Source organism: Sus scrofa, chromosome 6 (assembly GCF_000003025.6).
Source record: "Sus scrofa isolate TJ Tabasco breed Duroc chromosome 6, Sscrofa11.1, whole genome shotgun sequence".
Classification (NCBI taxonomy): Eukaryota; Metazoa; Chordata; class Mammalia; order Artiodactyla; family Suidae; genus Sus; species Sus scrofa.
The window spans coordinates 107,197,194-107,219,528 of NC_010448.4; the positions used below are offsets into that span (position 1 = coordinate 107,197,194).

General features: G+C 48.0%; 1 long non-coding RNA gene across 3 annotated transcripts in view; it reads left to right on the top strand.

The window, feature by feature from the left end:
• The window catches only part of LOC102162217, a 62,809-nt gene that overhangs the window by 17,411 nt on the left and 23,063 nt on the right, over positions 1-22,335 (top strand). For 2 of the 3 annotated variants that reach the window (XR_298643.3, XR_002345060.1), the window contains exons 2-3: positions 15,197-15,284; positions 16,406-16,585. This is a non-coding gene — a long non-coding RNA (uncharacterized LOC102162217). Of the gene's footprint in view, positions 1-15,196; positions 15,285-16,405; positions 16,586-19,274; positions 20,173-22,335 lie in introns of those variants that run through there. The other variant, XR_001303759.2, reaches the window with a different exon arrangement.

The window sequence follows — 22,335 nt, forward strand, 5'->3', positions numbered from 1 at the left end:
CTCAGGGCCAGATCGAGAGAAAGGAGCTGATTTCTTTGGGGTTCTGTTGTTTATGGCTAAGTGTTTGGTCTTTTGGTCTTAGGTCTATGGGCCTGTAAAGCTCTGGCCCTTAGAGATTACAAAGAGAATTCCTTTGGTGTGGCCAGACGCATCCTCTGTTTCTCTTTATTTTCTTTTCAACGTCTTAGCTTTTCTATGCTGACGGTGTCAGAAGTTATGTAAATGGTTTTGTAGGTTCTGAACCTGTATGTATTTTAAACAATGACAGCCAACATTTATTAAGTGCTTGGCAGGAGTACTGCCAAGCACTGTTGTAAATGTGACAGCCTGAGTGGTAGATACGATTGTTATTGCTATGCCCATTTTACAGAGGAGAAAAAAATGAGACACAGAAATTGAGTCTGGCTGGTAAATTGTAAAATTGGAATTTGAACCTAGGTTGTATGTCTCCAGTATCTGCCCACAAAACTAATAGTTGTAATGCTTTTTATTTTTATTTTAAAACATTTTTTAAAAATTATAGTTGATTTATAGTGTTGGTGCTTTTTAAGAGTATATTGGCCAGGTTTATATGCAGAAGAAAGGAAAAAAGGAGTTCCCGTCATGGCGCAGCAGAAACAAATCCGACTAGGAACCATAAGGTTGTGGGTTCAATCCCAGGTCTCGCTCAGTGGGTTAAGGATCTGGCATTGCCATGAGTTCAGGTGTAGGTCGAAGACCTGGCTCGGATCCGATGTTGCTATGGCTGTGATGTAGGCTTGCAGTTGTAGCTCTGATGGACCCCTGGGCTGGGACCCTCCACATGCCTCGGGTGTGGCCCTAGAAAGCAAAATAAATAATAAAGAAAGAAAGAAAAGAAAAGAAAAAAATTAAAAAAAGAAAGAAAGAAAGGGGAAAAAATCAAAATGGTTTGAAACTTCTTTCTGAAGGTATCCTTGGAGACTCAAATTCTGAATGTACAAATCCCAAAGGGTCTGATAGGTCACTTCTTATGTTCCTGTCCTTATGTCCCAGCCTCATATCCCCAGATGCAACCCAGTAGACATGCTCACAGAAACATAGAGCCCACCTCCACTGAGACTGAAAGTGCATTGGTGTGTGTGTGTGTGTGTGTGTGTGTGTGTGGTGGCGGGGAAGCAAATGAGATGTCACACACTAGGGGACAGGATAAGTCAACGTTGGTGGATGTAAACAATGACATTCTGTCTTTTTTAGATTAAGGAATTTGATATAGACACACCAGCATGTATTTAAAAAGCATACTGTTGGTTAAAAGAGTAAGATATAGAACAAAGTCTCCAATCCTTCCATCATTAAAATAAATTAAAAATAGGAGTTCCCGTCGTAGCTCAGTGGTTAACGAATCCGACTAGGAACCATGAGGTTGCGGGTTCGGTCCCTGCTCTTGCTCAGTGTGTTAAGCATCCGGCGTTGCCGTGAGCTGTGGTGTAGGTTGCAGATGCGGCTCGGATCCCGCGTTGCTGTGGCTCTGGTGTAGGCCGGCGGCTACAGCTCCAATTCGACCCCTAGCCTGGGAACCTCCATACGCCGCGGGAGCGGCCCAAGAAATGGCAAAAAAAGACAAAAAAAAAAAAAAGTACAAAAAAAAAAAATATATATATATATACACAGGGGAGTTTCCATCGTGGTGCAGCAGAAACAAATCCGACTAGGAACCATGCGGTTCCAGGTTGGATCCCTGGCCTTGCTCAGTGGGTTAAGGATCCAGCATTGCCCTGAGCTGTGGTGTAGGTCAAAGACGTGGCTTGGATCCCGTGTTGCTGTGGCTGTGGCGTAGGCCGGTGGCTACAGCTCCAATTAGACCCCTAGCCTGGGAACCTCCATGTGCCGCCGGTGTGGCCCTAAAAGAAAAAAAAAGTACACTGGGAGTCTGTGTGGTGTGGCGGGTTAAGGATCTGGCGTTGTCACTCTAGCGGCTGGGGATCGCTGCTGTGGTTTGGGCTTGGCTCCCTGGCTCAGGAACTTTCACAGGCCATGATGTGTTCTCCCCCCACCCCCACCCCCACCCCCGCCCCGGACGTATCCTGGGGGCTCACTACTAGGACTTTAGAGATGTTAAGATATTGAATAATTGGAGTTCCCTAATGGCTCAGCAGGTTAAGGATCCGGCATAGTCGCTGCTGTGGCTCCGGTTGAATCCTTGCCTGGAACTTCCGCATGCCTCAGACACTGCCAAAAAAAAAAAAAAAAAAAAAAAAAAAAAGAGAGAGAGAGAGAGAGAGATTGAGTAATTTAGCAGTCAAATTGAGAATATTCATGAACACCTCCGTCACAGTGTCCTGGCCTGGGAGTGATGACACCAGGAGGCGAGGGAACGTGGAGGGCGGCTGGGCCGGCCCACACGGTGTTCAGAGGAGGGTAGAGGCCTCGGAGGCCGGTGGGCTAGTAGGAGGGGTGGAGGGCTGGAAGAATGAGAACGCAGGGTGTGAGCAGAGACTGGGCATAGACCCCATGGCCAGAGAAAGTGGCTTGTTCAATGGCAGCCCTTTTCGGATAAACAGAGAACGCGCACACTTGCCCCCCGCCCCCGCTGCCCCCTCTCCCCCCAATACCCCCCACTCCTAAGACACACATTCACTTCTCTAAAGTGGGTGGGCTCTTAGTTATCTTACTTGGATCTCCATTAGCTAAGATTTTATCAAGCTTTTCTTTCTGTAGTTATTATTGGGACAGCAATAGGCATTTGCTTCCATTCCCCCCCACCCCACCCCTATATAAAATTATCATACAAACTATGCTTTTCAAGTTTCATCCACCCCTCCTCGGAAGTTCAGAAACTGCCTCCAGCTGCAGCCATCTACCCCAGACCATTGATTGCAAAATAAGTGGTGTGGGTGGGGGAGAGATAAGCTCTCCTGGAAAGCAGGTTAGAGCCAGATAAGAGGGCCTTAAATGTTGCTAATGTACCTGCTACTGTAACTACCCCCACCCGAGGCACAAATTCTTCTTAAAAGAGGTGGGCAGAGAGGGCCATTTAAGGGCACACGGGAGTCCGGAGCCCACCTCTGTGGGCCCCCTTTAGCTCTTGGTCCTTGTTGGATGGGGAGGAGGGATCCAGATATATAAAAGAATTTGGTTTGGTCAACCTTGAGCCTGAAGAGTTGGGAAGCTGGTTTTCTTGCCTCTGCCCACTGGATTTTCTTATTCTGGAAAGCCAGAAGCAAAGAATTCTTCCCATTCTGCAAGCTCCGGAATCCCTTTCCTTAAAGAGGAGCAAAACTTAATGTCTTTGGTTCTAAATTGGGTCTCTAAGTTGTACCTCTAAGTAGGATAGTGGAGAGAGAGGGAGTTCTCCTAGTCACTTTAATATTGCAAATGGCAGAATATAAAAATATACAATTACTAAAATTTTGCTTTACAAAATTTGCCTAAAAATTAATGCATTGAGCCGGGATAAGATACATACGACTAAGAAGCTCAAGTCTTTTTTGCTTTGTGCTAGAATTGTAACTACCCAATGTAGTGACATTGGTCACTGATGCTGATTGCAAAGAAGTATTTTTTCTTTCTTTCTTTCTCTCTCTCTTTTTTTTTTTTTTTTTTTTTTTTTTTTGCTTTTTAGGGCTGCACCCTTGGCAAATGGAAGTTTCCAGGCTAGGAGTCTAATTGCAGCTGCAGCTGCTGGCCTACACCACAGCCACAGCAACACGGGATCTGAGCTGTGTCTGTGATATAACACATATCACAGCAACGCCAGATCCTTAATCCACTGAGCAAGGCCAGGGATCGAACCCGCATCCTCATGGATACTAGTTGGGTTCATAACCTGCTGACGCACAATGGAAACACTAAGAAGCATTTAAAAAAATTTTTTTTTTTTTTACTTTTCTTGGTCCTTTCTGTTTCTATATGCATTTTATTTTATTTTATTTTATTTTTTTTAGGGCTGCACTAGAGGCATATGGAGGTTCCCAGGCTAGGGGCTGAATCAGAGCTATAGCTGCTGGCCTACGCCAGAGCAATGCCAGATCCGAGCCACTTCTGCGCCCTACACCACAGCTCACGGCAATGCCGGATCCTTAACGCACTTGGTGAGGACAGGGATTGAACCTGCATCCTCATGATGCTAGTCAGATTCATTTCTGCTGAGCCATGATGGGAACTCCTAAGAGGTATTTCTTAATAAATGCAGTTTGTTTGGTAGACAGGATCTTTAGTACATGGAATCCATGGAATAACAACAACAATAGTAATAATAGTACAAAGTAGTGGATGAGCAAAGATTAGGATCCCTTATTTTTAAAAGTTTGAGTAATTAAAAGGAGAATCAAATTTTGCCAAGCAAGAGGGAATAAGAATATAGGAGAGTGGCAAAAGCCCGGCAGAGTGCCTTCTATCCAAAAAAGAGCTGTAGTCAAGACCACATCAACTGGGAGAAAGGAAGGCAAGGCAGAGGTGTTCTGCCACTCATTTCTGATTCTCTTTGAGTGAAGGTCAGCTTTTGCAGCCATCCTTAGGAAGAGTTCTGAGTCTCCATTAGGCTTCCTATCCAAATTTGCTGTTAGTTGGTACCTGCCCATTGATGCACATGTTTCCAAGATCAAGCTAAGCAGCTGAAACCTCCCTCCCCATTCCTGCCCCCACTCTACCCTCAGCCCAGAGAAGCCGAATTCAGGTTGGCTCTGTCCAAAGTTTGATATTTATTCTCACTCAAAAAAAATTTTTTCCCCTTTGATCTTTTGCCTTTTTAGGGCCGCACCCAGTGGCATATGGAGGTTCCCAGGCTAGGGGTCGAAATGGAGCTATTGTTGCCGGCCTATGCCAGAGCCACAGCAATGCCAGATCCGAGCTGCATCTGTGACCTACACCACAGCTCACGGCTACACCGGATCCTTAACCCACTGAGCGAGGCCAGGGATCGAACGCACAACCTCATGGTTCCTAGTTAGATTCATTTCTGCTGCGCCACAACGGGAACTCCTCAATTTTTTTTTTCTTTTTCCTTTTTTTTTTTACTTTTTGCACTGCACCTGAAGCTTATGGAAGTTTCTGGCCAGGGATCAAATCTGAGACACATCTGCGACCTATCCCACAGCTGTGGCAACACCAGATCCTGAACCCAGGGCACCAGGCCAGGGATCAAACCTGAAGCTCTGCAGTGATCCAAGCCAAGTATAGAGGTTCCCAGGCCTGGAGATCCCATCGTGGCTCAGTGGTTAATGAACCCCACTAGGATCCTTGAGGATGCGTGTTCGATTCCTGGCCTCCCTCGGTGGGTTAAGGATCCAGTGTTGCCATGGGCTGTGGTACAGCTCAGATCCCTCGTTGCTGTGGCTGTTGTGTAGGCTGGCAGCTGTAGCTCTGATTCAAACCCTAGCCTGGGAGTTCCCTTCATGGCTCAGTGGTTAACGAATCCGACTAGGAACCATGAGGTTGCAGGTTCGATCCCTGGCCTTGCTCAGTGAGTTAAGGATCCGGCGTTGCCGTGAGCTGTGGTGTAGGTTGCAGATGCGGCTCGATCCCACGTTGCTATGGCTGTGGTGTCGGCTGGCAGCTACAGCTCCAATTCGACCCCTAGTCTGGGAACCTCCATATGCCGCGGGTGAGGCCCCAAAAGGCGAAAAAAAAAAAAAGCAGCAGCAGCAGTCTGGACAGGGTCACCCTGAAACAATGGTCTCTCCCAAAGGTGCACCTCCTCACAGCTTTTGCTCACACCCTTGGATATGGGCTCCTCCCCTCCTACTCCAGGAAGCATCCTAGTGGGTAGTACTCAGGAGACCAGAGATCCAAGGGTCCTTTGACATCTTGCCTTTGTCCCCTTAAGTCCCCACAGTCTAGATAACTGAGCTCCTGACAGGAGTCACCTGCCAAGAGAGCAATTGCCTGTGCTGCTGGGAGGCTCAGAGCGGGCTTCCTGGTGTCAGCTAATCCCAGTGCTTCCCAGAAGGCAGTGAGTGAACGTCGATGCACTTGACCGAGAACAAATCCCCGTCAGCTCTCAGCCATAGCCAATGGGCCGGCCCGCCCGGAGGCTGGAAGAAACGTGCTGCTCAAGGGTGAGGAGGAAGGAAAACAGGGGCCCCATTGAGGACAGACCTAGCTAGCTCCCCCTTTGGCACCTAAAATGGTCAATTTTAGCTGATCAGCTTCATTTCGCAACTTGGTTATGTGATTCCCCAGCATTACCTCTTATCTCTAAACCGAGGTGTGAAAACAGAACCGGCTTGGCAGAGTCGGGCTGCCTAAAGGAGGGTCTTTGTGTGAGGCTCAAGGCTTGTGGGGTGGAAAAGGACAACCCCCATCTCCCCTGCCTCCACTCTTCTATTTGTGCTTCCTTTCATTCAAGGGGGACCAGAGGCATGTCCACCTGCATAAAAAAAGGAGCCCCTGTCCAGAGGAGAGAGAACCCGCGTGCCACAGGGCGAGGGCTTTGGCCTCTGCCTGGGTGAACCTCCAGCCCCAAGTGAATTACTCAAATAGCTCGTGGAGGTTTCCAAATGTGCAGTAAGGCTTGGGCACAAGTACGCAGCCCGCGCTGGTCACCACCTCTTGGGAGGGAGAAGCAGGGTGGCGCCATGCCAGCAGGCTCACAAAGCAGTGTTGTTAATGCTCCCTCCGATGCTCCTGTGTGGCTTCATCCGAGCAGAGGAGGATCTGTTTACGCCGACTGGCTCCTATTGATTCTTCTGGGGGAGGGGAATTACAATGCTGGCCTCTGTTAGTCTCTGGAGTGTGATGGGAGCCCTTGGCCAAGGCTTGAGGGTGTCCTGTGATTCTGCTTGGTTGGGGTGATACTGAATTACACCCCTGGAGGGTGAGCTCATGCCTGGGCCTCAGAAAACAAGTTTCTGACTAGATTTGGGGCTGAGGAGAAACTTCAGGCATTGGATTCCTTGAGAAGCCCACTGTCTCCTTGTGATGACTTGAGGGCGGCGTTTCTCTAAGTTGAGTCCCTGGAAAACTGGGGGTCCGAGAGTTTATCAAAAATATCCATGACGGGGAGACCAAAACACCTTTCTCCCAAATCGCTTTAATCGTAGCCATGGTCTGTTGTGCTGACAAACTCCTCCAGTTGTTCTGCTAAAGTTTGGTTTTAGCCCCCGCCCCCCCACCTCCATCTCACCCCCGAAATGCCCGTGAGCATTTCAGCTCTTTGTCCTGTTAAAGGGATTACAAACTGAGAAGCTAGGTCAGGAAGTAGGGCCGCAGGTCAGAGAGGACCCCAGGCCAGCCTACCCAGGCCTTCTGGAATCTCCACCCACTTTCTGGCAGGGGCTGTCCTCCGCCTGGGGCCCTGCCCTAAGTTGTACTCCTTCTCACATTCTCAAAGGACTTTCTTCCAGCAGACTGAGGGGTCTGGTACAGCTAGTCCTGATTGTCCTCCATCAAGGGCAATTCACAAGCTTAGTAAAGTCAGTATCTCCCCCTGTGACCTAAAATGAACCCTTTCCAGAAACTCACGTCTCTCTCCCTTGGCCCCTTCCTCACAGCCCAGTAAGGTCCAGCACCACATTTCTGTCTTGCAAGTTCTCCAGTTTGGCCAGAGGGTCCCTCGATGAGTCCCTGTAGGCAGAGCTGTGGGACCTCTCAGCTTGCCTTCCCAGCCGAAAAGTTTTTAAATAGTTTCTGGGAGTTCCCATCGTGGCGCAGTGGTTAACGAATCCGACTAGGAACCATGAGGTTTCGGGTTCGGTCCCTGGCCTTGTTTAGTGGGTTAAACAATCCGGCGTTGCCATGAGCTGTGGTGTAGGTTGCAGACGCGGCTCGGATCCCGCGTTGCTGTGGCTCTGGCGTAGGCTGGTGGCTACAGCTCCGATTAGACCCCTAGCCTGGGAACCTCCATGTGCCTCGGGAGTGGCCCAAGAAATAGCAAAAAAAAAAAAATAAATAAATAAAATAAATAAATAAATAAATAAAATAAATAATAGTTTCTGATCGTTTTTGAGAAAAGCCCTTTCATGCCCTTCAGAGTCTTAAGGGTCTGGCACCCACTTCTCTCCTTCTCTCCTTGTCCCATGGAGCTCACAGGCTGAATTTCTCCAGGTAATTTCTGCTCCAAGTCTCTGGCTGTCTTATGCAATCCTGCAGCCCTGCATGACTGTTCTCCTGAGACCAGATCTGCCTTTTCTTCCAGTCTGAGTCCATAAGGATGGGCATGACGCCTTATTTGTCTTTCTATCCCAGCACCTTACAAAGGAGGCAAAATACTGGTGACCAGGACTTGTTTGCTCAGTCATTTTATTTTGTTTTATCAAAAAAGTATTTTTGGAGTTCCCGTCGTGGTGCAGTGGTTAACGAATCCGACTGGGAACAATGAGGTTGCGGTTCGATCCCTGGCCTCGCTCAGTGGGTTAAGGATCTGGCGTTGCTGTGAGCTGTGGTGTAGGTTGCAGACTCGGCTTGTACCCTGAGTTGCTGTGGCTCTGGCGTAGGCTGGTGGCTACAGCTCCGATTAGACTCCTAGCCTGGGAACTTCCATATGCCTCGGGAGCAGCTCAAGAAATGGCAAAAAATAAAAAAGACAAAAAGACAAAAAAAAAAAATTTTTTTTTTTTGAGGAGTTCCCATTATGGCTCAGTGCTTAATGAATCTGACGAGGAACCATGAGGTTGCAGGTTCGATCCCTGGCCTTGCTCAGTGGGTTAAGGATCTGACGTTGCTGTGAGCTGTGGTGTAGGTCGCGGACAGCTGGGATCCTACGTTGCTGTGGCTCTGGCGTAGGCCAGCAGCTACAGCTCCAATTCGACCCCTAGCCTGGGAACCTCCATATGCCACGGGAGCAGGCCTAGAAAAGGCAAAAAGACCAAAAAAAGAAAAAAAACTGATAACGTTCTGTCAGTGTCTGCTGTACAGCAAAGTGACCCAGTCATACAGATATCTATATTCTTTTTCTCATATTATCTTCCATCATGTTTCATCACAAGTGATTAGATATAGTTCCCTAGTCATTGTAAATAGAAATCTTCCCCATATGCATTAGATAGACCTTTTTTTTTTTCTCTTTTTTCTTTTTAAGGCCTCACCTCCAGCATATGGATGTTCCCAGGCTGGGGGTTGAGTTGGAGCTACAGCTGCCGGCCTACACCACAGCCACAGCAACACAGGATCCAAACCACATCTGTGACCTACACCGCAGCTTGCAGCAACACCGAATACTTAACTCACTGAGCAAGGGATCAAACCCACATCCTGACAGACACTAATGGCAGGTTCTAAACCTCCTGAGCCACAATGAGAACTCCCTAGATGGAGCTTCTTTAACAAAGCATTCTTAGCAACATGTAACCGGTTTTGGTTGGCTCCACTGTTTTTCTGACACCTTGGTTGAAAGTGCAAAGTCTGGAGTCCTTGTGCTCCAGACTTGGAAAGAAAAGCATTTTCGGAGGGCATTCTTGTGTTAACTAACAGCTTTTTAAAATGAATTTGATCGGAGTTCCCGTTGTGGCGCATCGGAAATGAATCTGACTAGGAACGATGAGGTTGGGGCTCGATCCCTGGCTTTGCTCAGTGGGTTAAGGATCTGGCGTTGCCGTGAGCTGTGGTGTAGGTCACAGATGTGGCTTGGATCTGGCGTTGCTGTGGCTGTGGTATAGGCAGGCAGCAACAGCTCCGATTAGACCCCTAGCCTGGGAAACTCCATATGCCAAGGGTGAGGCCCTAAAAAGACAAAAGACAAAAGACAAAAAAAAAAAAAAAAAGAATTTGATCAAAAAATTCTATTTCTAGGATTCTATCCCAAGTGTAGTTCTTGAGAACAACATATTGGGAGTTATGGTCAAAGGACCCAGGGAAATTTATGTCACAGAAAACGACGTAAATTTTCATAAGAATGTGGACTTGTATTTCTGATGTGGCAGGATATCCATGGCATTAGATGAGAAAGTGAGTTGGAGAAAAATTTAATCATCCTCTAATATCTGCATGTAATCTTTGTGTCTATAGGAAGGGGTCAGGAAGGATACACATCCAATGGAAGACTGTTCATACCTGGGAATGGGATACAGAAAGGGTGGAAGGAATTGTCATTTTTCTATGCTATTTCTTGGAGTGGCTTGAGTGCTGAATTACCCCAGCCCAGCGGGGGCGGTGTGGAGTAATGGAGCTTAAAGCGATATAATGTGATTAGCACTTCTACTACTGATTTTTCTCTACCTCCTGTCTACTTTGTCAGAGGTCACTGACCTGCCTGCACTGCATTTATTTTTATTTTATTTTATTTTTGTCTTTTTGCCGTTTCGTGGGCCGCTCTGGCGGCATATGGAGGTTCCCAGGCTAGGGGTCGAATTGGAGCTGTAGCTGCCGGCCTATGCCAGAGCCAAAGCAACGTGGGATCTGAGCCACATCTGCCATCTACACCACAGCTCATGGCAACGCCGGATCCTTAACCCACTGAGCGAGGCCAGGGATCGAACCCGCAACCTCATGGTTCCTAGTTGGATTCGTTAACCACTGAGCCACGACAGGAACTATCCTGCACTGCATTTAAAGAGGGTTTTTTTTTAAATGGAGGTTTCCTAAGAAGTAAAGTCATAGCCCACCCATGGGCAAAGTGATGGTGAATTCCCTGCCATGACCCAGGAGTGGCCGGGGTGGGTCTGAAGCTGAACAGCTTGTGTTTGAGGTGTGGTGGGCTCTGCAGCAGCACACTGTTCTTGGCACGTGCACTGTCAGAGAGAAAGTCGTAATCTGGGCTCATGTGCAGGCATGTGCTGGGGGAGGAACCAGAGAAACACCAATCATTGTGCTTATTGTGTTGGCCCTGGGCAAGCCCTTCAGACAAAAGTCTCCATCAAAGTCCACGATTGTATTCTCTCTATGAAGCCTATGGATTAGAAAAAAATGAATTTGGAATTCCCGTCATGGCTCAGTAGAAGTAAATCTGACTAGCATCCATGAGGTCTCAGGTTCAATCCTAGGCCTTGCTCGGTGGGTTAGGGATCCAGTGTTCCCGTGAGCTGTGGTGTGGGTTGTAGATGCCGCTGCGATCTGGTATGGCTGTGGCTGTGGAGTAGACGGGCAGGTATAGCTCTGATTCGATCCCTGGCCTGGGAATCTCCATGTGCCGAGGGTTTGCGACTAAAAAGACAAAAAAAAAACAAAAACAAAAACAAAACAAAACAAAACAAAAAAAACTCTCAGAAGTTCTGACTGAAGTTCAGGTCACTATAGAAGAAGAAGTTTCAATCCCTGGCCCTACACAGTGAGTTAAAGGATCCGGTGTTTCCACAGCTGGGTCATAGTTTGCAGCTGTGACTGGGATTCAGTCCCTGGCCTGGGAATTTATATATGCCAAGGGTGTGGCCATAAAGATAAATAAATAAATAAAATAAGAATAAATAAAACAAACAAAAAAACCCCAACCTAAACCAAGACAAAAACTCTCCCTTTTCTTCCCCTGTGACGTGAAAATTAAAGCTCACAGGAGTTCCTGTCGTGGCTTAGCAGAAACGAATCTGACTAGCAACCATGAGGACACAGGTTCGATCCCTGGCCTCATTCAATGGGTTAAAGATCTGGCATTGCTGTGAGCTGTGGTGTAGGTTGCAGACTCGGCTCAGATCTGGCATTGCTATGGTTGTGATGTAGACCAGCGGCTATAGCTGCGATTCGACCCCTAGCCTGGGAACCTCCATATGCCTCCTAAAAAGACAAAAAAAAAAAAAAGCTCACAGATAATAAGTGATAAAAACAGGTCTAGCTGTATCCAAATTTCACGCACATTATCACTCCACCGCCTAACCCCATGGACCTTGGCTGACTGACAGTGAGAAACAGAGCTAGTTACTGCAGCCACAATCACATGTGGATTCAGGGGAATTTAAGGGTCTTCAGGAGACGTCTGTTTGCAGGTGCTTCCATAAGGCAGAGGCAGTGTGGTAAGAGCACAGACCTTGCAGGCTGAAGAGCTGGGTTGAATCCTGTCTCTAACTCAACAACGTGCGGGCAAGTTCCTCCCTGAGCCTCAGTGTTGTCATCTATGAAGTGGGACAACAGCCCCTATCTTGCAGGGCTGGCCTATTACAGCACAAGACAGCAGTGGGGGATTGGATTCAGACACCACTTTGTGCCCTATAATAATGAGCTATTTTGTTACAGAGCGGCAGAGCTGGCCCACCCTTTCATGTGCATTCGCTCCTCTGAGCCCTCGAGCTCTGTCCCTCCTCCCTTTAATTGCTCTGCTTCAGGCAAGAATTGTTTACCCTCAAGACTCTGCTTTGTCACTTCCATTTGCACCTGCAACCTCAGGAATCTGATTTGGACCCACCACTAAGCGGGAATTGCTCTGGCCAAGGTCACCTAAGACCTGCTTGGGGCAAAATCGAGCAGATGCTTTTCTGTCCCCGAGTTACCCGAGTTACCCGAGTCCACAGTGACAATTCTTCCCTGGGCGTCTGGTCTCCCTCTCACCTGGTTTTCTTCCTGCCGCTCCAGCCACTGCCTCACCCACCGTCCCCTTCACAGGCTTCTCTTCCCCTACGTTCCCTTCCGTGCAGTTGTTTTTTGGTGTCTGTCCCAGACCCTCCTCTCAAGTCCCTTAATATCTCCAAACCCCACCAACCTCTCTGCACCCAGCAGGCAAAGTCACCCCAGAGCTGACCCAGTCGTCCTCTCCTCCAGCAAACCCACCCTTTGCTCTTAGGTTACAGACCACTGTCCCCTCAACACAGCCAGCAGCTCCTGCCACCTGGCTCCTGAACACCTTGCAGACCTCATCTTGTCCCAAACCACCTTCCAGTCCCAGTTACAGATCATTTCCTCAGGAAGCCATTTCTGATACCCCAGGTGGGGTCCCTCTGGTTAGATATCTTTCTCTGAGCATCATACATCTCCTTCCCAGCACTGATCAAGATTGTAATTAACCACCTGCACAATCATTTGATTAACACTTTTTTCCTCTTTCTTTTTTTTGGCCACCCTGTGGCATAGGGATTTCCTGGGCCAGGGATCAGATCCTAAGCTGCAGCTGAGGCAATGCTGGATCCTTAACCTACTGTGCTGTACTGGGGATCAAACCCGTGTCTCTGCACTCCCAAGACGATGCTAATCCTGTTTTAATATTTTATTTTATTTTATTTTTTTGCTTTTTAGGGCCACACCTGTGGAACATGGAAGTTCCAGGCTAGGGGTTGAATCGGAGCTATAGCTGCTGGCCTACACTACAGCCACAGCAACACAGGATCTGAGCTGCATCTGTGACCTATACCAAAGCTCATGGCAACCACAGATCCTTAACCCACTGAGCAAGACCAGGGGTCCTCATGGAGACTAGCTGGGTTTGTAACCGCTGAGCCACAGTGGGAACTCCTCCAGCTGGATCTAATGTGCAGCCAGGTCTGGGAATCACCACCGAGGCCTTTGCTGCTCCTTCTGATGGAAGGTCCTCTCTGTCCGACCCAGCACCTGCCTCAAAGATGCCACTTTGGAACTTCTTTCTCAAGGCACCCAAATCCAGATGATCCTTTGTGTGATCCTAGGTGACGCTCTGTTTGGACCACTCTTATGATAGCTCACGATGGTTATTTGGGATGGACATCTCTTACCAGATCATCAGCTTCTGGACGCCCTTTGGTAGCATGGATCAGAATGCCCAGAACATTTTGGGCCTCAATTAAGTAGATTGAATCCATTGAGAATCTCAGCTGCCTTTGAATTCCTGTGGGTTGTCAGAGACTTAGATTTTTTTCCCTCATCTATGCTGGGCTAAGAGGCTGCACCCTTATCTCTCCTGCCCTAATTCATCCTTCATGGCATGGACCACACTGACTGAAGGAAGTCCAATTGGGCACAACCATTGATTATAGGATTGTTCTGAGGGCCTTAGAATGCACATAGGATGGTTCAGGCCAAAAAATATGCAGATCCTAAAGCAGTAAAGTGAAAATTATCTTGCAGATAGGTTGATCAATTGATGAATTTCATAGACTTCACCCTAAAAAAAAGTTTCTGCAAGTCACCATTGCTTTGGCATCTAAATCTTCCTTTTTCAAACTCGGAACTGCCTGTCTTACCCCTAACCAGTTTCCACTGCTCCTCTTTCAATATTCCATCTCAACAGACCTCTAGCTATGACCTATGTACATTTTTGTGCCTACTGTTTCCTCACACCCTTCCCTGACCTGGATTGGATTTTGAGCTATCACTGAGCAAATCCTACTTACCATTCAAGGTCAAATTCAAATGTCAGCTCCTGGAAGTCCTCAGTCAGAGGTGACCTCCTTCTCATGCGTGCTTCTGAAATACTTACTCTCCAACCATTTAATCACTCATTCATTCAGTAAATGTTTATTAAGCATAAAATACATGCCAGATTCACTTCTCTATGGTCTCATTCTATATCATATATATATATTTTTCTTTTTAAGGCTGCACCCTAGGCATATGGAAATTCCCAGGCTAGGGGTTGAATTGGTGGCCTACGCCACAGCCACAGCAGTGTGGGATCTGAGCTCTGTTTGCAACCTATACCACAGCTCATGGCCACTGCGGATCCTCAACCCACTGAGGGAGGCCAGGGATTGAACCTGCATACTCAAGGATCCTGTTAGCCTTCCTTAACTGCTGCGCCACCCAGGGAACTCTGATATATCATAATTATTTTTGTTTTATCTTCTTGAGGGCAGTGGCTGAATCTTGTCCCTTTCCCTCTCTCTCCTCTGCCCTCCATTCTAAGAACAGTGCTTTCCAAAGGGTCACAAGCAATAAGAATGCATTTGACCAAATGGGGTCTTATTAATGTTAAATGGTCTCAATCGTGTGAACTAGGCATGGATTTTCTTCTGGATAAAAGTATCTATTTTGATCGATCAAGGCTCTGTAAGTAAGTATGTCTATGGAAAGTTGGGAAATGACTTCAGAATGAGAGGAAGCCTCCAGTTAGAGCTTGTCACATGGTGTCCCCCTCCAAATTCTTCCAATTGATTTTTCTTTTTCTTTTTCAGCCACCCTAGGCATAAGGAGTTCCTGGGCCAAGGGTCAGATCTAAGCCAAGGTTGAGACCTATGGTGCAGCTGCAGCAACACTGGATGCTTTAACCCACTGTGCAGGGACGGGGATGGAACCTGCATCCTGGCACTGCAGAGATGCCGCTAATCCCGTTGCACCACAGGGAGAACTCCCCAACTGATTTTATAATGGGTGAAAAAAAAAAGACTTCTCCCGAGTTGCTTCCTCGGCAGCTAGGAAGTGAATAATTTGGCAAGTGATCTTCATTTGCAACCCTGCTTTTTCCTGCCAGGTGGATGTTCCGCGTGGACACACGGGTGCAGATGCTCTGATTGAAGTGGCTAGGGCACTCCCGCTTTGAGCAAGTGTATGAATGGAGGGTAAGTGCCGACCTTCGTGGATCTATCCCTGGGGCAGCCGAAATTCCCCTGAGCTCTCTCGCCAAACATCTCCCTTGAACTTCCTCTGCTGGTCTTTCACGACACTTTTCGTTGGCCAGCAAAGGCAACTCCAGTAAGGTGTCTGCTTCTCTGGTAAGGTGTCTGCTTTACTGGTGACCAGGTGCGATGTGCTGTTGCGGTGCTTGAGAACTAGCTTGGGATTTTTCTTTCTTTTTTTTTTTTGTCTTTTGTTGTTGTTGCTATTTCTTGGGCCGCTCCCGCGGCATATGGAGGTTCCCAGGCTAGGGGCTGAATCGGAGCTGTAGCCACGGACTTACGCCAGACCCACAGCAACGCAGGATCTGAGCTGCGTCTGCAACCTACACCACAGCTCACGGCAACGCCGGATCCTTAACCCACTGAGCAAGAGCAGGGACCGAACCCTCAACCTCATGGCTCCTAGTCGGATTCGTTAACCACTGCGCCACGACGGGAACTCCGGGATTTTTCTAATTCTTAGGAAGGACTCCCAAACCCATTTCCCTAAGCACTAGTTGCAGATTTAGAACACCACAAACCCAAGCCCCACATCCCATGCAAGGTCTGTTTCAGGTTTACAAGGTCAATTTCCCAAAGTGGAGAGTGCTTTCCACTCTCAGGGACATGTCAAGGACAAGAGAAGGAAAGATCGAGAGACACACATAGCAAACCTATGACCAAAGCTGGGAGAAATGAAGGTGGCTCTACAGAAGGGCGGCCTTCAGGTGACTTTGAACACAAAATGTAATTTCTGTGGGAAACAGTTTTTACAAAGTCAAGATGAATTGGTGTGTTAGTACAAAGATCTTTTTTTTCCTTCCTTCTACAAATGATCAAGGAAAATGGATTTTTAAAATGTAAACATTCTCTTGTAGTATTTACAGCTTCTCTAATGTAGGGGGACAAAGGTCCCGGAGTTTAAAGTAAAAAAGCAGGCTCAGGGAGATAAGAGTTCTTTTACAGTTTGATTGTAATCTAAATATAACAGGAAAATCACTCTCTACATAAAGCACTGTGAAGGATAAATATCTGGGTGCGATTATTACGTCTTTCCCCCTTTTTCCTTCCTTTTTCTTTCCTAGAAGTTTTCTTTGTCTTGGAGAAAAGCCTTTCGTGATGAAGACAAATGGTTAAATGAAAAGCCCGTGTTGGGCTTTGCTGATAGAAGGTTTGAGGAAATGATTTGTTGGGGCCGAGAAGTGAATAGATGAAATGGGAGCCCTCAGCGATCACCTGCTTCAATCCTTCATGTTACACGCAAGGTACGGAGCGCAAAGCCTCATCTCGAGATAGTTCGGGGCTCACCTGTGTCTGGAGACGTGAGGAACACACTTAATTCTCCAGCGACATGATGCTCTAGGAAAAGCCCCTTAGGAAAGAAATCCTTTGGTTACCTCCTCATGACCTCTCTTGTCTGTCTCTATTGTCTTTGCTGATGAAAAGTCTGTCCTTGGGGGAAGGTTGCCATTCCCCCCAGGCTGTGCAGTTTAACCTCGAGTGAACTTGGGCTGTGCTGAGTCTCCCTCTATGGTTGAGCCCTCAGAGGTGTCCTATCTTTCGATTTCGTCCCTCGTCGCCCAAAGTGTCACCCCAGAGGAGAGTGTTGGGTGAGCGTGTGGGGGCTTCCGGCTCACGAACTCAGTGAGGCAGGCAGATGTCTGCTCCACTTGGCTTTGGGGCTGCTGATGGCCCTTGGCTGTGTCCGCTGGCACCAGCTGCCGCCCTCAGCCTCCGTTAGTGCTGTCAGTGGGGCTCCTCTGAGAAGGATGAGCCCCCTTGAGCCAGGAACGCAGTGGTGAGTTTGGCCATGGGCTCCCTCAGGGATGGGGGGAGGGATGCGGGGGCCCAGGCTTTGCCTGGACTTCCTGCAGCCATTCTTCCATAGCTGCTCCTCATCCTGCCTGCCCCCGTGGGGCTCTTGGGTGACAGTCACCGTGTCCCATTTATCTCTCCATCTTCATCTGTAACGCAGGGTGAGTATTTCACAGATATTTGTGCAAGAAGTGATGTTAACTGGACGTTCAAGTCTGGAGCAATGAAACAAAGCCAAACCATATCTTCCATTTCAATCACCTAGTAAGAAGCAGTCACTGAGTCCTCCTTTGGGGGGTGGGGGGTGCAGCCTCTGTTCTCAAAGGGTGTCCAATTAACAAATAGGACACATGGAGTTGAGTCAGTCAGTCCAAATGTGCTCACCAGTGGCCTTGTGATGGGGACTAAACCCTCATCTTTGCCGGAAGGGCACTGGGAGAAAGTCAATGAACTCAAAGTCATCTTGGGTATTGTTGTTGCCTCAGGTAATGTCCAGCTGGTGCAAGGAAATGTGTAGGTGAGAAGTAATGGTTGGTGCAGTCATTCTTGGTTTAACCACACACTCATGTATAAACTTTCAGCATATGTCAAAGAATGTCTCTCCTTGTTTTCCAATCAAATCGCTTGGTGTCTCAGATGCTCTTTTCCAAATTCTTCTATTGGTCATGAAGACACCGTCTTGTCTCCTCCTATGAATAATCTTCAAGAAATTGTCTGGGAGTTCTCATCGTGGCACAGTGGTTAATGAATCTGACTAGGAACCATGAGGTTGCAGGTTCGATCCCTGGCCTTGCTCAGTGGGTTAAGGATCCGGCTGTGAGCTGTGGTGTAGGTCGCAGATGCGGCTCAGATCCTGCGTTGCTGTGGCTCTGACATAGGCCGGTGGCTACGGCTCCAATTAGACCCCTAGCCTGGGAACCTCCATATGCCACAGGAGTGGCCCTAGAAAAGGCAAAAAGACCAAAAAAAAAAAAAAAAAAAATGTCTGGACAAGAGTTTATGTTGTCCTGGAGAAACTACTCTTTACAAGAGATATGTTGTGTGACACCAGCAGCCAGGCTCACACAGCAAGTCTGGAGCCCCAAAGTATAATGTTTTCCCTAAGAAAATAAATAATGGGTGTAAAATATGTTTTAGAAAATGCACCCCACTGCCCCTGCAAAATATGACTGGGCAGAGAGCAACGTCTGTCCTTGCCCTCCGGCTCTCAAGGAGGGAGAATCAGGCCAGGGGAGGGGGGAGGCTTGGCTTTATTTGCTCAACATCCAAGGCCAGACTGTGCTCATGACGGTCCCAAATGCGGCCGTGAATAGCAAGTGTATCACAAGGGTTCTCAAATATGAAAGTGGGGTTGGAACAAAGAGCAGGCACCAGACAGACTTCCTCTGTTAAAGATTATCCAATGTGTCACCTGGGTGCCAACATTCCCATAAACCCCAGCAGCTCTATCTCACCGAGGGTAACTGAATGGCTTTGAAACCCTGCCCAGGACCTAGTAGCATTCCATCAAACGACCTCATCCCAGGGGAATGAACTTTATCTCTAAGACTGTAAGTGTGTTTATTTGAAAGATGATTTACCACGCTCAACAATGACCATTTCCTAAATTAAACCTGATCATTTGTTGTAATTATACATTTCACAATTTCATCAGGAGAAATATATGAACTCAGGGTAAATCTCTCTGGATTGGCTTTTTTTTTTTTGGTCTTTTTAGGGCCACACCCATGGCATATGGAGGTTCCCAGGCTAGGGTTGAATCAGAGCTGCATCTGCTGGCCTACACCCCAGCCACAGCAATGTGGGATCCAAGCCACTTCTGTGACCTACACCACAGCTCATGGCAACACTGGATCCTTAACCCACTGAGCGAGGCTAGGGGTTGAACCCACATCCTCACAGATATACTCAGGTTTGTTACCACTAAGCCATGACAGGAACTCCTGGGTTGGCTTTTTAAATGAGTCTTCAGACTGATTCCCAGTTCAGGAGCACAGAGAGGAAGGAAGAAACCAGAACCAATTCCCTGGTCAGAAAGGCAAGTTAGAAGAACCTTCCTCCCAACCTCAGCCTCATCTTCCTCCTTCCAGATCCTAATTCCTTGTCTCTCTGTCTCTCTCTCCTTTTTTTTTTTTTTAGAAAATTGAGGCTGTCAAGGTCCATGATTTATGAGAACACTTGTCTCCATTTTTCCTTTGCTTAAACACGTAGAAGAAGCCAGTCACTGGTAGTGACTGCACCGAAATCTCAGGAGGGCCAGACCCCTCACCAGTCACTCTCTTGTCCCTTGAGTGGTAACTCCAGTGGTTTCCAACCAGAAAGTCTGCTTCTGGGAAGAGAATGACCCACAATTCTTGCTGAATTTTGTTCCCTTTGCTCCACTTGCTGTAAGGTTCTTACAATCCCATGAAAGGATCTGGACTAAACCACGAATACCATTAGAGAGTAAATATAAGACAGTAGAATTCCAAATGAGAGTGGAGACTTGATGGATGTGGACGTGCGCTGAAAGGCTTTGTGGAGAGAGTTGATCCTTGAGCTCGGCCTTCGAGAGTAAGTAGGGCTGGGGGAGTTCCTGTCATGGCTCAGTGGTTAATGTGCCCGACTAGTATCCATGAGGATGCTGGTTCGATCCCTGGTCTTGCTCAGTGGGTTAAGGATCTGGTGCTGCTGTAGCTGTGGTGTAGGCCAGCAGCTGCAGCTCTGATTTGATCCCTAGCCTGGGAAATTCCGTATGCTGTGGATGCAGCCCTAATAAAGACAAAAAAACCAAAACCAACTAACCAACCAAACATGAGTGAGTAGGGTTTAGACGAGCGAGGAGGGGTGTTCTAGATGAGGGCAATGGCACACCATCCGTAGATGGCAGGCACATATAGCTCCATTGTGACACTTTGTAGAAACATGGCAGAGTTGGGTGCTTTCAAAAGTAAAACTGAGGCGTCCCATCATGGCTCAGCAGAAATGAATCTGACTAGCATCCATGAGGATGTAGGTTCAATCCCTGGCCTCACTCTGTGCCTAAAGGATCCAGCATTGCTGCGGCTGTGATGTAGGCTGGCAGCTGCAGCTCTGATTCCACCCCTAGCCTGGGAACCTCCATATACTGCAGGTGTGGCCCTAAAAAAAAAAAAAGTAAGGAAAACTGAAATGCTGTACTTTTGGAATTGGGCATCGGGTCTTGGTTAAGAGCTGGATTGGTGAACCATGGAGGCTCTTTCCAGCTCTAAAATACATGGTACCTTCCAGACATATAGATGCGAGTGGGCACTGAATGTCCAATGGACATCATGCTGACCTGAGGTCACTTACTTTTCTTTAATTGAGGTCACTTATTACAGATGGCAGCGAGGACCGAAGGGTCAGACGCAGCCAGGAAAAGATGCTGGCTCTACTCTTACAAGCTTGGGTTCGTGACTTAACACCCTTTATAAAATGGGAATAATGATGCCCTCTTTCCAGAGTTAATCTGCAGGAAAATATGAGGTAATGCATACAATGCCAGGGGCTCCATAAATGCTAGTTTCCTTTTCTCCTTCCTGTTTCGCTCTTCTGATGGGGTCTCTCTCCTCTTGTCTTTTATTTTGCCTGGCTGGAACTTCCTCTCTCTCCTCCCCCACCCACCCCACATTGTCCCTGGGCTCCGTTTGAAGGGCCCAAGTGTGTGTACGGAAAGATTAAGCTGTCCTTCTTATAAAGGAGAGACGTATTCAAAATGGGGCACATCAAAAGTGAACGTAGGTGACAAATGTTTATATTTGGAAAGTGCTTCTGCTTTGATCCTGGCTTCTATTTTTTGAGAGCTTGACAAATGTGCCCTCTGGGCCTTGGCTTCAAACCCCCTCCGTCAGCAGAGCACTTTAGAGGAGGAGGAACTCATTTGATCCTGCACTTGCTGTTCCTCCTGGGCCAGGAGAGCTGCATCGGGAGAAGAGGCCTCTTCTTGTCTCTGCAGCGCAGCGCCCTGCCTGGCATGGCCGAGGGCCGCCTGCTCCCCTCAGGCCTGGCTCCCAGGGCTGCAAAGCCAGGGGCGGTGGAGGCGACCCCAGCTTCCTGTTCCAGAAACTCTGGAGTGGACCTGCCCTCATGAATGGGTTCCCGACTCTTCTGCTTCCCTCCTCTGTTAGGTCACCCGAACCTCTGCTGGACAACCTCTGACCCATCACTGGGGGAGGTGCCAGAGGTGACTCCCCAAGGGGAAATTCCTCAGGGGCAGCCTGAGGGGCGCTGGAATTCAGGGGAGAGTCTCCATTGGAACCCGAGTTCCATGACTTTTGGGTGTTCTTGTTGCGGCTCAGTAGGTTCAGAGCCCATCTAGGATCCATGAGGATGTGGGTTTGATCCCTGGCCTCACTCAGTGGGGTAAGGATCCGGCGTTGATGTGAACTGTGGTGTAGCTCACAGACATAGCTCAGATCTGGTGTTACTGTGGCTGTGCTGTACGCTGGTGGCTGCCGCTCCTATTCAACCCCTAGACTGTAACCTCCATATACTGCAGGTACAGCCCTAAAAAGAAAAGAAAAGAAAGAAAAAAGGACTGACTTTGCCAGGGTTTTTTAGACGTTTTACAAGAAAGTCTTGTGTGTATGTGGTTTTTGTTTGTTTGTTTGTTTGTTTTTTGGCCACCCCCAGGCACATGGATTTCCAGGCCCAGGGGTCAGATCCGACTTGTTGTGACCTATGCCACAGCTGTGGCAACACCCTGAACCCACTGTGCTGGACCAGGAATTGAACCTGCATCCCAGGACAGCAGAGGTGCAGCTGATCTTTTGCTTCACAGCAGAAACTCCAAAACGTCTTGACAGGATTTAAAGAACGTGTTCAGGCCCCATGTCTCGCCCAGTTCCTGCAGGAGGTTACAAAATGACTGAGTGTGTGAGAAGGTTCAGCAGAACAGAGGTGCCCAACTCTGGTGCCGGTATTCAGGGCCCCAGTCATGGGGAAGCCACTGCCAGCTGGGTGGAGGATTTTCACTGGAAGGTCTCCTTGTCCGTAACGTGGTTTCTTTCAGTCCAGACCAATTTCTTCCTACTTTTGGATCTTTGAACTAAAAATGGGACAGAAGTTCACTGAGATGGTATTTGCTACTCCTGCCAGAGTGAGTGTCCAACCAGCAAATGGGACCTGCCCTGGCATTTCCTATAGCAGGAATCCTTATGTAGGTGAAGGTACAGCTCAGAAGCTGAACAGGGGACATTGA